Raw genomic sequence first — 14,403 nt, 5'->3', positions numbered from 1 at the left:
GCTGGCTTACAGGTTCAGAGGTTCAGTCCATTATCATCAAGGCAAGAGCATGGCAGTGCCCAAGCTGCCATGGTGCAGGAGGAGCTGAGAGTTCTACATCTTCATCTGAAGGCCGCTAGAAGATTGGCTTCCAGGCAAGCTAAGACCAGGGTCTTAAAACTTACACCCATAGTGACTTCCTCCAACAGGCCACACCTCCAAATAGTGCCACTCCCTGGGCCAAGCATATTCAAACTATCACAGTTACCAATACATATGTGCTCTTAACATCAATACTGCCATTACCCTACTTGTCTACATATAAAAAGCCAAATGCCTGGGTACTACAGAGCTTTGCACACAGACAGAGACGCTGGCAGCTAAGCATTAAACATTATATAAGGATGATTGGAATGGCCAATGCAGACAACCCCCAGCTGCATGCAGCCCTAGTCCTGTGAGCAGAGGCAACCACTGCCAGCGCTGCCTGTTCATTCTGGTTAGAACAGGACAAGCCTGTGTGAACACCTGGTCTTTCATCTCAATGATGGCAGGCTGAGGTGGAATTATTAGTCCCGCTTAGTCCAGGATAAGCCTGCCTTATTGTTCACTGTAGGGGAGGAAAGGCCAGGGCATGTGCTGTCATCCACTGCACAGATTGTCACAGAAGGAAAACCAGTTGATGGGTTTGAGCCTCACTCTCGCCTGTGTGAAAGACACTTGCTCCAAGCAGTGTGTTGGCAAAGTGTCCTCAAACGATTCTCCCCAAATCAAACCCGCTTAGTCCAGGATAAGCCTGCAGCTCCCTCACATCAGCTGGCACCTGTACACTGCCCACCACCCCCTCTCGGGGATTCCAGCATCACTGCAGGTTCCAGCTGCAGGTTAAGGAAGCAAGAGAGTAACTGCTACAATGGCAGGCCTGCGCTCCCAGTGAGGGAAGCCCTGGCTCTATGTGCAGATGTATGGCTGTAAGAGCTGGGCCTTTGAACCCAGGGATCATAAACAGCCAGGTCTCCTCAGCCTGCTGTCCTTGCAAAACAAGGTGAGCAGGAGCTAGGTCTGGCTCCCAGAGCATCATGGCCGACAGCACAGTGCCCAGGGAAGGGATGGCAGGGTGCTATGGAGTTAGATACCGTCTTGTTGCATGGCTAGCCCTAGGTTTAGTCAGTACCCCCTGACTCCCAGGAACACCCACTGGAACTCCATAATCATGGTAATCCTGGCTTTCAGACATGTCCCAGAAAAATGAAAAGGTTTCCAGAGCTCTTTCTTTCCTTCCTTCCTTTCTTTTTTTCTTTCTTTCTTTCCTTCTTTCTTTTTAAATGTACCATCCTTCCCTTAGTAAAGGTTGTGTATTGCCTGTTGTCAACTTTTCTTGAAATTCTTTCTTCAGCTGAAGCCACCACCCCAGCTACATCTGAGTGTCAGCGGCAAGTGTGCCTCTTGATGTCACTAATGACACTTCTGAAAACTGATCTGAGATTAGTCACAGAATATGTATATTAGTCAAGTTATACCTATCTATAGGTAGGTATGCAAATAGCCAGGCATATAAGACTGAGGCATATTCTTAATAAAAAGAACCCATGACTAGCAAGAAAAGGGAATTAAGTTTTTTAAAACCTTTTTTTGTCTTTTTTTCTTGGCTGTTTTCTTTTTTTTTTTTTAAAGATTTATTTATTTATTATATGTAAGTACACTGTAGCTGTCTTCAGACACTCCAGAAGAGGGAGTCAGATCTCGTTACGGATGGTTGTGAGCCACCATGTGGTTGCTGGGATTTGAACTCCTGACCTTCGGAAGAGCAGTTGGGTGCTCTTATCCACTGAGCCATCTCACCAGCCCCTGGCTGTTTTCTTTATTTACATTTCAAATGTTTCCCCCTTTCCAGGTCTCCCCTTCAGAAACCCCTTATCCCATCCCTCCTCCCCTGCCTCTGGTATTCCCCTATACTAGGGCATTGAACACCCTCAGGCCCAAGGGCCTCTCCTCCCACTGATGTCCAACAAGGCCATCCTCTGCCACATATGTGGTCAGCACTATGTGTCTCTCCGTGTGTATTCTTTGGTTGGTGGTCCAGTCCCCTAGAGCTTGGGGGGTGAGGGATTCTGGCCTGCTGACACTGTTACTCCCTCCATGGGGGTGCAAACCCTCTCAGCTTCTTCAGTCCCTTCTCCATCTCCTCCATTGGGGACTACCCAAGCTCAGTCCAATGGTTGGCTGTGAGCGTCTGCCTCTGTCTTTGTCAGGCTCTGGCAGAGCCTCTCAGGAACCAGCCATATCAGGCTTCCAGAACTATTTCTTATAAATCCTTTATTGCATGGAGATGATGCATGCAGCGAGAAAATTTAAAAAGTAGTGTATACAGGTAGTCCATCCACACATCCACCCCAGTTCTCTCAAGGAAGGATGCAGTGAGCGCCTCTCTCCTCCTGACAGCTTCTGAAGTAGGTCAGAGAGAAAGACGGAGTCAGGGTAGCTGTGCCTCAGCATGGCCAGGTGTGCAATGGGATTAAATGAGGAGCCACCTGCAGGTGGCCTCGGTGCTGACCGGAGGCTAGGGAGGTGAGCATCCTAGGGCAAATTCAATACCTAGACCCTAGGAGGAAATGGCTATGACCATGCCTCACAGACAGGCAAGAATCATAAAGTAAATTCACATATAATCCCATGTAGGTAAGTGGTTGGAGTGTATTTAATGAGAGACCCTGAAATGGCTCTGCTGAGTGGGATGTTGAGTAATGGCCACTTCCCAGTTACACCTCTTCAGGGTGAGTATCTCTCCTTCTTAACCACTACGAGGCTGTGGCCAGTGGGGAAGGGCTCAGTCTACTGGGATCATGGAGTTGAGTCCAAAAGTCAGTTCAAGGGAAGGCAGATACACTACATGGCCTTCCAAAAGTGGAAGAGAGCAAGCCTGTCTAGGAACACTGCCATAGCTGAGGTCCTGTAAGAAGAGGGAGCACAGAGACCTCCAGCCCCAACTTAAGCAGGGTCTCGGAAGAGACTGGGATGAAGAAAAGCCTCAGTGAGAGACATCAAACACAGGCAACACCACGGGATCCTGAGTGTGCCAGAACCAGAGGTCAGCAGGACAGCTCAGGATGCTTCCCTGTCACTGTGGGTGATACAGAACATCAGAAGATCCACCCACCATGACATAATCACATTGCAGCCAAGGAACCACGTAGTGGCATGTTGGAGGACTAGCCAGGGATGGGAAGGAGATGCAACCAGGCAACAGAATAGGCTGCTTCAGGCTGCGGCAATGGCTCAGTCAACAAAGCACTTCCCAAACAAACACAGGGACCTGAGTCAGATTCCCAGCATTCACATAAAGCCAGAGGTATGGCAGTACATGCCTGTAGTCCCAGTTCTAGGGAGGCAGAGACAGGCCAGTCAGTCCAGACAATTGGTGAGCTCCTCCAAGCTCAGTGAGGGACCTTGTCTCACCAAAACATACACATACAAAATACACACACACACACACACACACCTGGAGAAACAATCAAGGTAAAGTCATAATAACCTGACGTAGGCCTCTGGCCTCCACATATACTTGTGCACAAATGCATGCTCCCTGTCCCTACCCCCAGTACCCTGGGTTAGCAAAAAGTCAGTAACAACCCCCCAGACAACACGCTTCGCCCTCCTGTCATTTGCAATAACCCCGGTGGAACTGGAGGCCATTGTGTTGAGTGAAATACACCAGGCACTGGAAGATAAACACCACATGTTCTCACACACATTTGGAAGCTAAAAGAGTTGCTCTCCCAGAAATAAAGACCAGAATTGTGGTTCCAGAAGCCAGGGAGAGAGAGACAGAGAGAGAAGGGAAACGGAGAGAGGTTAGACACAGACGGGAGGCAGCAGCTCTGAGCACTATAGCACAGATGACAAAGATGGATACACACCGAAAGGTCAAAGGACAGGAAAGTCTTGATATGAAGATGTTAATGTCTGAGATCTTTAGCTTGACTCAAGCATTGCAACTGTGCTGGGGATATGACTCAGTGGTAGAACACTGGCCTCATATTTGAAAGGCGTTCACTCCCCTAGTACTGCCAAATAAGTAAATAAATAAAGAGATAACACACTGTATGTGTGTGATGGATATTATATAGAAACTCATAAATATGTACAACTTTTATGTTTTTGTAAACTTGTGTGTGTGTATATATATATATGCACCCACATACATGCATACATACATGGGCATCCATATACATGCATGCACACATGTGTACCCACACACATGCATACACACATGTGCACTCACACACATGCCCATGCATGTGCACCCACACATGTCCACACATACATACATACACATGCCTGCACATGTACACCCACACACATGCCAATACATGTGAATCCACATACATGCATACATACATGTGCACCACACACATGTACTTGAAACAAATTTTAATTAAAAACTTAAATGAGTTGAATTCTAGAAATGTTGCTGCACATGACAGAAAGGAAAACGAGAATTTTGTGTTGGTTACTATGTCTCTGCTCATATCTGCGTTCCCAGATGAATATTGTTAAGGCTGGGAGAGCCACATTTGGATAAATGTCACATTGTCGGGTTGGTTCCAAAAAGCCAATGTCAGAAGAAGAGAATCCTGGGAACATGGTTGATAGGACAACATCCAAAAGGAGTCTGAAGCCCAGTGAGTGCCCACACCACCACTGGAGCTCTGGCCCATCATCACTAGAAGAGAGTGGCTACCTGTCTGTCCTCACACCATGTCTAAGTGAGTGTCTGACACACAGAATGGCTTTGATCTGTATTTGTGGGAAGGAGGGAGGGCAGAAAGGAAAGCAAGGATGAAAGGCCAAACTGACACTGAGCCCCGTTCACAAAGCCCTGTGCTCTCTGAAACCCTGCCTCACTTCCACTTGCTAAACTGTTGGGTTCTAGCCAAGCCCTCCCGGGCCTGCGTGTGATCACAGTTCAGTGTAATTAAACACCTGAGCTGCCCAGGAGGGACAGACTCCAAAGCCAGCCAGAAAAAGCCTGTGGCTTCCACCTGTCCCTTCCCCTGTTCCCAACTTCTGGCTATCCAAGCTGGCTGGGTGGACAGTCTCTGTCCAGCAGCTCCACCACTGTGCCTCTCTGCAGCTCTGTCTCTGCCTTCTCTGCTAGTTTACACATCTGGGCTGGTTTGTGGGACCCCTTAGAGTGTGCTTTAGTTTCTCCAATGGGTAATTCCATGTCACCCATGGGAAACCTGGGCTCTCTAAGCCAGGGGTATGGGCTGCCATTGTGCCAGTTCTAAGCAGAAAGGGGGTTCTCTTCCCCTCCCCTGCTCTGGCTCTGCCACCCTCATTCAAGCTCACTGAGCCCCTCTCCGCATCCTTTCCCAGAGCACAAATAAAGGGTCGGCCTGGCCAAGGTTAGCTCTATGCTTTCTCTGCAGAGCTCAGGTCGACTCCCCACATGCTTGTCTTTCCCCAGAGCCTATTGCCCTTCCATCTGGGCTCCTCTCCAGCCCCCATTCCTTGCCTAGTTTTCTTGAGGCAGTGGTTGGCTTTGTCACTGCATAGCTATAACTCAGAGCCAGGCCTCTAGCTGATAAGAGGCAGCATCATGCCTTTCTCAAAGGACCGCAGTGAAGAAGAGTAAGAAAGGAAAAGGTTCCGAGAGACTGCAGAGTCAGGTCGGCGGAGGATTTGTGGAGCTGGCCCTCTCAGTGCCTGCCTGGCCAAGAATCCTCACCAGAGGATTCTCTTATACTGAGTCCCCCACACAAGCCTTCATTCAGCCCTTCTCACACAAAGGATGAGCAATCCTCACTCCCATCACTACCTTTCCAGCACGTCTCCTCCCTACCTTTAACCCTTAGCTGACATCCACCAAAGTCCCTAGTAGAAATGCCAACTGACTGCAGTCAACAGACATGGTAAAGAAGAAAGAGCACACTGACGTGTGCCAGCTGTGCCTCCTGCCGGGACACCTGGCAGAAACAAAGGTTCTGGAAGGACCAGCCTCGGCTTGTCACTGCCATTCTGTTAGCAGCAATTCCAGAAGAAGCAGCAGGCTCGGGAATGCAAGGGTTTCATCCTATCAAGAAGCAGAGCAGAGCCAGGATCTGCTCCACCACTGTCTGATTCGATCCTTGGGTTTTCTAAGCTCTATGATGTCAGAACATTTCGTCAGCCACGCACGTATGCAGCCTGGATGGCTGTGGGCACTGGGGGTGGCTTTCAGAAGGTTCTCTTATCTAGTGAGTCTCCTCTAAAGAGGTCTGGCCCAGAGACGTGGGCAGTCTGTGGACAGATGGGCTATGGGATCTTTGTTCTGAGAGTAAATTATACAATCCACATAAACCACAGGAATCCTCCAGGTCAAAGGCCACAACCCAGACAGAAACCTTCTCCTACAGCCCAGACAGACACCTTCTCCTATAGCCCAGACAGACAGACACCTTCTCCTGCAGCCCAGACACTAAGTAGAAGACTTCAGGGCAGAAGTCTGCGTGCTCAAAGCACACAGCACATGGGCCTCATGGTGAGGGTTGCAACCCTGAACTCTTGGCACACAGAAGTGGGTCACAAACATGAGCATCCCACACAGGACGGAGTGTGGGGGTCTGGCCAGGAGGAAACACTCATCTTGGACCACAGTGTTTTCTCCTTGCTGCTTAGAGGAAAGCAGGGAATGGGTGGTGGCTGCATTCTCTGGAGCCATCTCCTTCGTTCTTGTTGAGAACTGAGGTGGTCACCTAGACTGGCAGGAAAATGATGACTCCTGTGTCTTCAGAAACGTTCCCTAGTAGACTCTTGTCTCTCACCAGTTTTAAAGAAAAAGGAAAAATTCTTTTCTCCTCAGTATGACTTCTCCTGTATGTGTAAGTCTATCAGTTGCAAACTATGATAAATACTTGACACACAGCAGCTGGAGGTGTGAAATGACATTTATCAATTCCTCTGCTGCAGGTGGGAAAGGAGCCGTCACCACCCTTGACCCACCACCACCCATCACCATCCTTGACAAGATCCATGTGCTGACCCACCAGCACTGTTTGCAGCTACCAGAACCAATGGTTGCCATGGCACTCAGAGACCGGGAGCACACCATTGCACAGGACTGATGAGCCCAGCTCCCTTCTTGCTAGCTGCATGACCTGTGGCAAGCAACAGCACTGTCTCCTTAGCCATAAAAAGAGGCAGCACTACCTTCTCCACAAGGTGCTATGAGCTTCAAAGGAGATAGGCATAGAAGCACATTAGAAGCTAAATATTGAATTCTAATAATATTACCACTTCAATCCCAGTATAAATTGCATTTAAAAAATAAGTATGTCTGACTTGCTATAAAAGGGGCTGCTTGCCCCCTCCCCTCTCTCTTGCCCTCTCGCTCTTGCTCACTCTCTCCCCATTTCCCTCCCTTCTCTCTCTCTATGGCCAACCTCTACTCCTCTCCTCTCCTCTCCTCTCCTCTCCTCTCCTCTCTTCTCTGCCTTTCTCTCAACTCTCCTCCCCATGCCCTGAATAAGCTCTATTCTATACTGTATTATCTATACTATATTCTAAACTCTATTCTATATTATACCATCATGTAGTTGGTCCCTCAGGGGGAAGGAATGCCTCCACATGGGCTGGTAGATGCATTACCTTCCCCCACACCTTACAGCACCTACACCAAACATATTCCTGGCTTCTCAATCTTTTTTTTAAAAACACAACAGTGCCTATCTGTAAGACCAGAGAAAATTCCTCCATTAGCTTTCTTCCCATCCAAGTTTCCTAACATCTAGTGCTTGTTGTAATTTCTTCTTTTCTAGGTGCAGCAACCAGCTACAATCAAGGCCAATGTCCTCCTACAATACATGCAATCAGATAATTTTAATTATAACTATAAGCCCAAACTAGAAAAATATCTTGTAAGAAAGCATCTCCACTGCCCCCCACAGGTCCTCAGCTTTTAATACTGCATGCCCTCAGCATGCACAACACAAAGGATGTTTTCCCTTGCTGTATCCCAAAACACTCAGCCAGGGAGGCAAAAACACAAAGAGAAAGGCTTTGTTGTCAGGTGAAACTAGGATCAAACTTCTCCAAAGCTGTGCCCTGGGGCAAGCCGTTTCACGTCTGCCAAAGAGGAAAGAGACCTGTTTTAAGGGCTGTTCAGTCACAAATGTCTTACACAAGATTGTCTTTGGGTGCTCAGTGTCCTTGTCCCTTCTTTCAGGAGCTCCTATTGCTCTTGGTCCTGTGTCTTGCCCAGTCAGGATGCTGTCAGTCAAGCCTGGGCAGTGATATCTGGGAGGCCTCTCCAATCGCACCAACAGCTTTCCTTAATTTGCTTCATGGTCCAACCAATTTGTTTCTTGAAAGGAGGTTTGTTTGTATCTAGAAAACTCATAGCCAGGGGTGCTTACATTTAGGGATCTGCCGACTACACTCTGCAGGCAAGGCAATTTCAAATTCTCTTACAGAAAACCACACCCAAAGGACTAATGAGGCAGGCAACATCATCATTTGTTGAATTCCCCCACAAGACAGAGAGTTTGGGGGGTAGAGAAGAGCTCCTACTGTTGGCACCATAGTGGGACCTCTGTGCCAGGCACTGTACACCATTTCATTCCTCTGGCATCCAGATCTGGCTGGTTCTGACCCTGTTTCCCCAACTCCAGCATAGAGGAGAAGAGAGAGCACAGAGAAACACACAGGTCCTGCCCTCTAGAAACCAAGAGTCTCCCTGCCTGGAACTGAACAAAATCCACAGCAAAATGAGAAAGATACCAAGATGGTCAGAAGCATGTTCAGAGACAGGTCCAATGTGAAAGAAAATAATCACTCCCGAAGGACCATGACCCTAAAGAGCACAGTCATTGTGTTGGGGACATGGTGGCAGGAAGCAGTGCTTGTGTTCTGTAAGAGAAGAATAAAGGAAGAGAGGGGCATGTGGTAATTCCAGGCTGTGCCACAGGTGGAGATGCCCAGAGCTGTGGGCAATGAGTGGGGGTGAATCAAATTTCAGAAAAAAAGCAGCTCATTCCCTGGCTAGAAAAGACATCTAAGAATAAATGATAAATGAATGCTTATTTCTCCCGGAGAATTCTGAACACTGCTCCACTTCCCAAAATAAACATAAACCAAAAATGAAATTAAATAGCATCCCGCACTCCTCAGACAGAGCAGCAATTATTGCTTTATTTTCTCTAAGAAGAGGAAACACAAAATTAAGTGGGAAGAGCAAGAGGCAGCCTTGGTTAATGACACTGAAAGTCTTGGCCTTCGGAGGGAAAACTCTCACCTTCTTCACGTGGCCATCACATTTCATTGTGCCATGTCCCTGCCATCAGAGGAAGCAGAACCAAGGGCAACCCCTTCACTCTCACCAAAGCTGTGCAACCCAAACCAGAGAAGATCTCACACTTGAATCAGAGTCTCTTCTCCCCAATTAAGTAATTCTAAATTTTTGTTTTTCCCCTCAAGCCAATGACTGGGGTAAGACTACATTTATCAGACTCTCTTGCAGCTACATGTGACTAGGTTATCGAATCCCAGCCAATGGGATATGAAAAAAAATATGCATAACTTCCTAGTCTTGTTCTCAAAAGAGAGGTGAATGGCTGCCTTTTCCATCTCCTTCTTTCTATTTTCTAGGGGAAAATATGGGTGAAGCTTGAATAGTCACACAGGATCCCAATACAGAAGTGACATGTGAACATAGAAAAAAGCTGGTTTCTGGTGTCTGTGAGGCAGCCAGGTGAAGTCTGAACTTCTAAGAAATATGTTCTGGGTCTCTACCTAATAGTAGCATCTGTATGCCATAGATAACAAACTTCCTCAGAAGTCCATATTTATTGAGAGTCTATTGTTTATTAAAATCATCTGAGTATCATCCCTATTCCTCCTAACTCTAAGTTCTTACTGAGAGTTGTGACCATATTATTTTAGAAAAACCAGAAAGTTATATAAAACAGTCCACCTGGAGTGGGCCCTCTGCTGTATGGGAGTGTCAAGCCTTGGGGAACACTGAAAAACATTGATTCAGCCAGGCGTGGTGGCACATGCCTTTAATCCCAGCACTCGGGAGGCAGAGGCAGGCAGATTTCTGAGTTCGAGGCCAGCCTGGTCTACAAAGTGAGTTCCAGGACAGCCAGGGCTATACAGAGAAACCCGTCTTGAAAAACCAAAAAAAAAATAGAAAGAAAGAAAAGGAAAAGGAAAAGGAAAAGAAAAGGAAAAAGAAAAAGAAAAGGAAAAAGAAAAAGAAAGAGAAAGAGAAAGAAAGAGAAAAAGAAAGAGAGAAAGAAAAAGAGAAAGAAAAACATTGAGTCATCTAGACAGGCCATGGTCCATCAGGAGAGTGAGAGAAGGGTCTAAGGGTCTGCTCAGGGCTCAGGATGTTCACAATATTCCCTGAGCACTGGAGCCCAGCCAGGGTTTGAAGGGAGTGAATTGGAGCAGACTGGGAAGACAGACGTGACTCACAGACACAGGAGGCTGCACAGACCTGGGTGGTATCTAGAGTTGGATTGTGCTGCCTGGATCTCCTGCCACCACCAGACAGGGAGGATGAGTGCCACTTACTTAAACCGACAGACTGACAGTAGTGACATTATGGGAGAAACAGAAAAGTACAAGAACATATTTAGAAGATGGCAACTGCCTCTTCACCATCAAATCCTCCCCAGAGCCATCCAAAGCAGGGCCAGGACCCAACCTGAGGCTGAGATAAATCACCGTTGCCATGTGTATTCAAGGCATCTTTCTTCCTTGGGGATCCCTCAAATGCCGCAGTATGGGTCAGCTACAATGAGGACTCCAACTCCATGTCCCTGTGCTTGTGCTGACAGGGAGGTCAGGTGAGAGCTGGCTACAACTTAGATCTAAAGCCAGCCCTCTGAAGACAGCCTCGGTTTTCACGTGCTCCTAATGGGATATTCTGTTCGAATAGAGGAAAGTGGGCTAGCTTGCAAATTTTTTTTCCTGTTTCCTGGTATCCTCTAGGGAATAAGCAAGTTGTAATGAGGCATTCAGAGCTAACACTGGAAGCCATGGAAAGCACACATCTCCAACAGGACAGCTAACACGTCACCAAAGAAGAGCCAAGAAATGCCACCCATCCCCATGACATAAAAAACTGAACACAATAGCTAAAATTTGAGTCTTGTTTCACACTGTAAGGATTATCAGGTAGCCTGGGAGTGAGGCAGCCCGGGTTTTTGCTGCTAGATATCTAAGTACTGGTGTAAGTCTGACCCAGGAATGGTACAGAAGGGGCATTAAGTGCACACATATGTGCACAGAGACAGCAAAGGGAAAAGCCATAAACCTAACACCGACATCCATCCTCAAGGAAGGTTGCTCTGGAGGTGGCTTTACAAGGCTGATTTCCAGTATAACACATGGTGCAAAACCTTTCTTGTTAACACAAGAATTTGTCAGACATATGTCTCTGCTATAAGCAAAAGTGACAGGTTGCTGAAAAACAGCTGCTTTCCTAAACCACTAGTACTGAGTCCAGAGTATAAATGTTCTTAAATTAAAGAAACAAAGAATCGTAGAGAATTTCCACAACAGGCATGGCAGCCTGCTCAGGTTTATAGAAGGAATGTTGCACATGCCAGTGACCAAGCATGGGGAATCTGTACAGGTGGCACACACCAAGAATATGGCTCCATCACCATCACAGGTGACGGACTGTTGAACCTCCTCTGCACTGCTCACCAGCCCTACACTCTTGAGAAGGTGAGGAAGCTTCTCTGAGCCTACCTTTCCTTACCAAATAACAGGTAGAGTAAGCTGAAAGCCACAGTGGGTGTGTTCAGCATAGCATCTGCATTCACCAGAGCTCTGCAAAGAGCTAAGCAGGAGCACTTAGCACAACAGTGTGAAGCCACATGCTTCACCACAGAGTAAACGGCCTGAGTATTCTTCTTCAATTACCGTAAAGGAATAGAAAGGCTCCCTGGCTCTGAGAAAAAGGGATCACACAAATAGTGGAAATGGCCAGGATTCCCCTGGATACTAGGAAATAACACTCTTGTGGGAGAATAGTTTGGGAAAAAGAGATATGCTTGCCTTCATTTGCATGCTGTTAGGGCAGAGACGTTATGAGAAGCCCTGAAAGCCTTTGGAGACCATGAGGAGGGTCCATTTCTAAGTGCCCAGTCTTAGCAAAGTCTCAGTAATGGCTATAATCAGGCATTCATCTCCTCTAAAGGGAAGGAAGCCTGGCCCTATGCATAGTATAGAACTTCGATTATTCTATACCCCAAGGCTCATAAAAATTCTGGAAGAAGAGTAGAAGTGGTCCAGTGGTGGGGTAGATGTGAATGGTGAAAGGTGTGAAAGGTGAAAGGTGAGAGGTGAGAGCATGTGAGAGGTGCTAGATTCAAGCCCAAGCACTAGAGTTTTGTTTCGTTTTTTAAGTTGCAAGCCCTGACTAGAAACCAGTGCAGCTGAGGCTAAAACCCTTCTAGAAGAGAAAAGATCTTAAATCCTTGCCTGAGAAAGCACCCCAAGTTCTAATTAAACTGAAGCAATTAGCCACCCACGGATCCTTCTCACAGCTTCCCATGGCCGGGCAATCATCTCTATTAAAACCCATTTTAAGATAAGGAGCAGAAGCACCAGTTCCAGCAGCACCCAGTTCTCAGAACCAACGACCCCTTTAGACACAGCCACTAAAACTCTCAGGAACCTGCCTGCACCAGATACAAGAAGGGGATGGCAAGCCCATTGTATGACACTGTGGGGTAACAAAGATGACTCCAGAGCTGGATCTCTCAACGAGGAGGCAGAGTGCCCAGTGGACGGGTGGGTCATCAAGCCCCATGTCACCTCAAGAAGGAAGCCCTGGTCTGCAGGCTGAGCTCTCTGTGTGAGCAGATGCTTCCCCAGGTGGCCTTTCCCGTGAAGTGCCGACACAGTACAGCGGATGCCGGGGCAGCATGAACACGAACCACTGAGGCTCAGGCAGGTCCCTCCCCACTGAGGTTTCCTGGGATGAAAGGAGGTCAATGTCATCAGCCAAAGGCACTTTCTAGACTCTTCTACAGTAACAACTGTTCAGTGGTAAAATGACTCAGACTTCAGCACTTGCCTCAAGAACTAGGGGGATATTCAGTGCAGGAACAGGATCCCATTAATCTATTCTCATCTTCTCTCTCTCTCTCTCTCTCTCTCTCTATATATATATATATATATATATATATATATATATATATATATATATACATTTGTCTCTTTCTGCCTCTGTCTGTCTCTGTCTCTTTTATGTTTCTGTCTCTCTTTATGTCTCTGTCTGTCTGTCTCTCTCCATCTGTCTGTATTTCTCTTTCTCTGTGTGTGTGTGGGGGGGGCGGTGGGTAGTTAGTGGCGTGTTGTGTATTGAGCATGGGGATTTCTCTACCAAGAGGCAGACAGGAAAACTCTCATCTCAGTCAGGAATGATTATGTCTCAGGTCTATAATCTTAGCACTCAGGTAGGCTGAGCCAAGAGGGCTGGCAGGAGTTAAAGCTGGCCTAGGCTAAAGAGTGGGTTCCAGGTCATCCTAGCCTATATAGCAAGAACTGGTCTTCCAAAAAGAAACCAGGGTGAAGGAGACAAGGAAGAAAGTGCACGGAAATAAGAAGGTGGCAATTCAGAGAGTTATCCTAGAGAAATAAATTCTTCCCTAGGAAAGCCTGAGAAGAAAAGTAATTGTAACAGAATATAACATTGAACACCAAACTTCAACAGAGTTTTCGCTCTAACAAGCAACCACTGTCATGATGACCAAGCTGCCCCGAGCTCCTCTGGCAGACAGTATAAGTTCTCATGTCAGGTGGGATTATGCGGATCTAACCTAAGTTTAAACCAACAAACTTCACGAGATGCCTGCTGAGCGTTCACTCAAGCATCTCATCAAGAACAAAGCAGGGAAGGCTGCGGAGAGGAGGGCTGTCTGTCTGTCTCTGCTGTGACTGTTTCACTGTGCAATCATAACACCACACTCTGCTTTAAGACTAAACTGGACATGGAAAGACCCCGACAGCTCAGCACTCTTAGCGAACTGTATATGAAACAGTCTTTCAAGCAGACTTGTGAAGGCACCAAAAAGTAATAATGGTCTCTTCCTCCCTCTCTCCCCTCCACCTCCTGCACTTCCACCCCTCCCTCTCTTTCCACTAACAGCATCTCCTAGACCCAGCTGGCCTAGAACTTTCTATCTAGCTAACAATGACCTTGGGCTCCCGACTGCTCTGTCACCACTCCCTGAATACTGAGATCACCACATGCTCCACCACACACGGTTTGTACAGAGCTGGGATCGAACCCAGGGCTGCCTGCATGTTAGGCAAGCACTTTACCAACTAAGCTACATCCCCACCCCTCTTCACATTCTTAATTTTTTTTCTGAAATCTGTTTCTCAACCAGCATGAGCTGATTTAAAGATCAGGAAAGCCAT

At 47.2% G+C, this 14,403-nt stretch overlaps 1 protein-coding gene across 4 annotated transcripts in view; it reads right to left on the bottom strand.

The window, feature by feature from the left end:
- Positions 1 to 14,403, bottom strand: part of Kcnh1 (potassium voltage-gated channel subfamily H member 1) — a 308,441-nt gene that overhangs the window by 149,254 nt on the left and 144,784 nt on the right. The window lies entirely within an intron of this gene.

This window comes from Mus caroli, chromosome 1, assembly GCF_900094665.2.
Source record: "Mus caroli chromosome 1, CAROLI_EIJ_v1.1, whole genome shotgun sequence".
NCBI classification, from domain to species: Eukaryota; Metazoa; Chordata; class Mammalia; order Rodentia; family Muridae; genus Mus; species Mus caroli.
The sequence above is the reverse complement of the archived record's forward strand: the minus strand, read 5'-3'. Positions and strand labels throughout refer to the sequence as shown.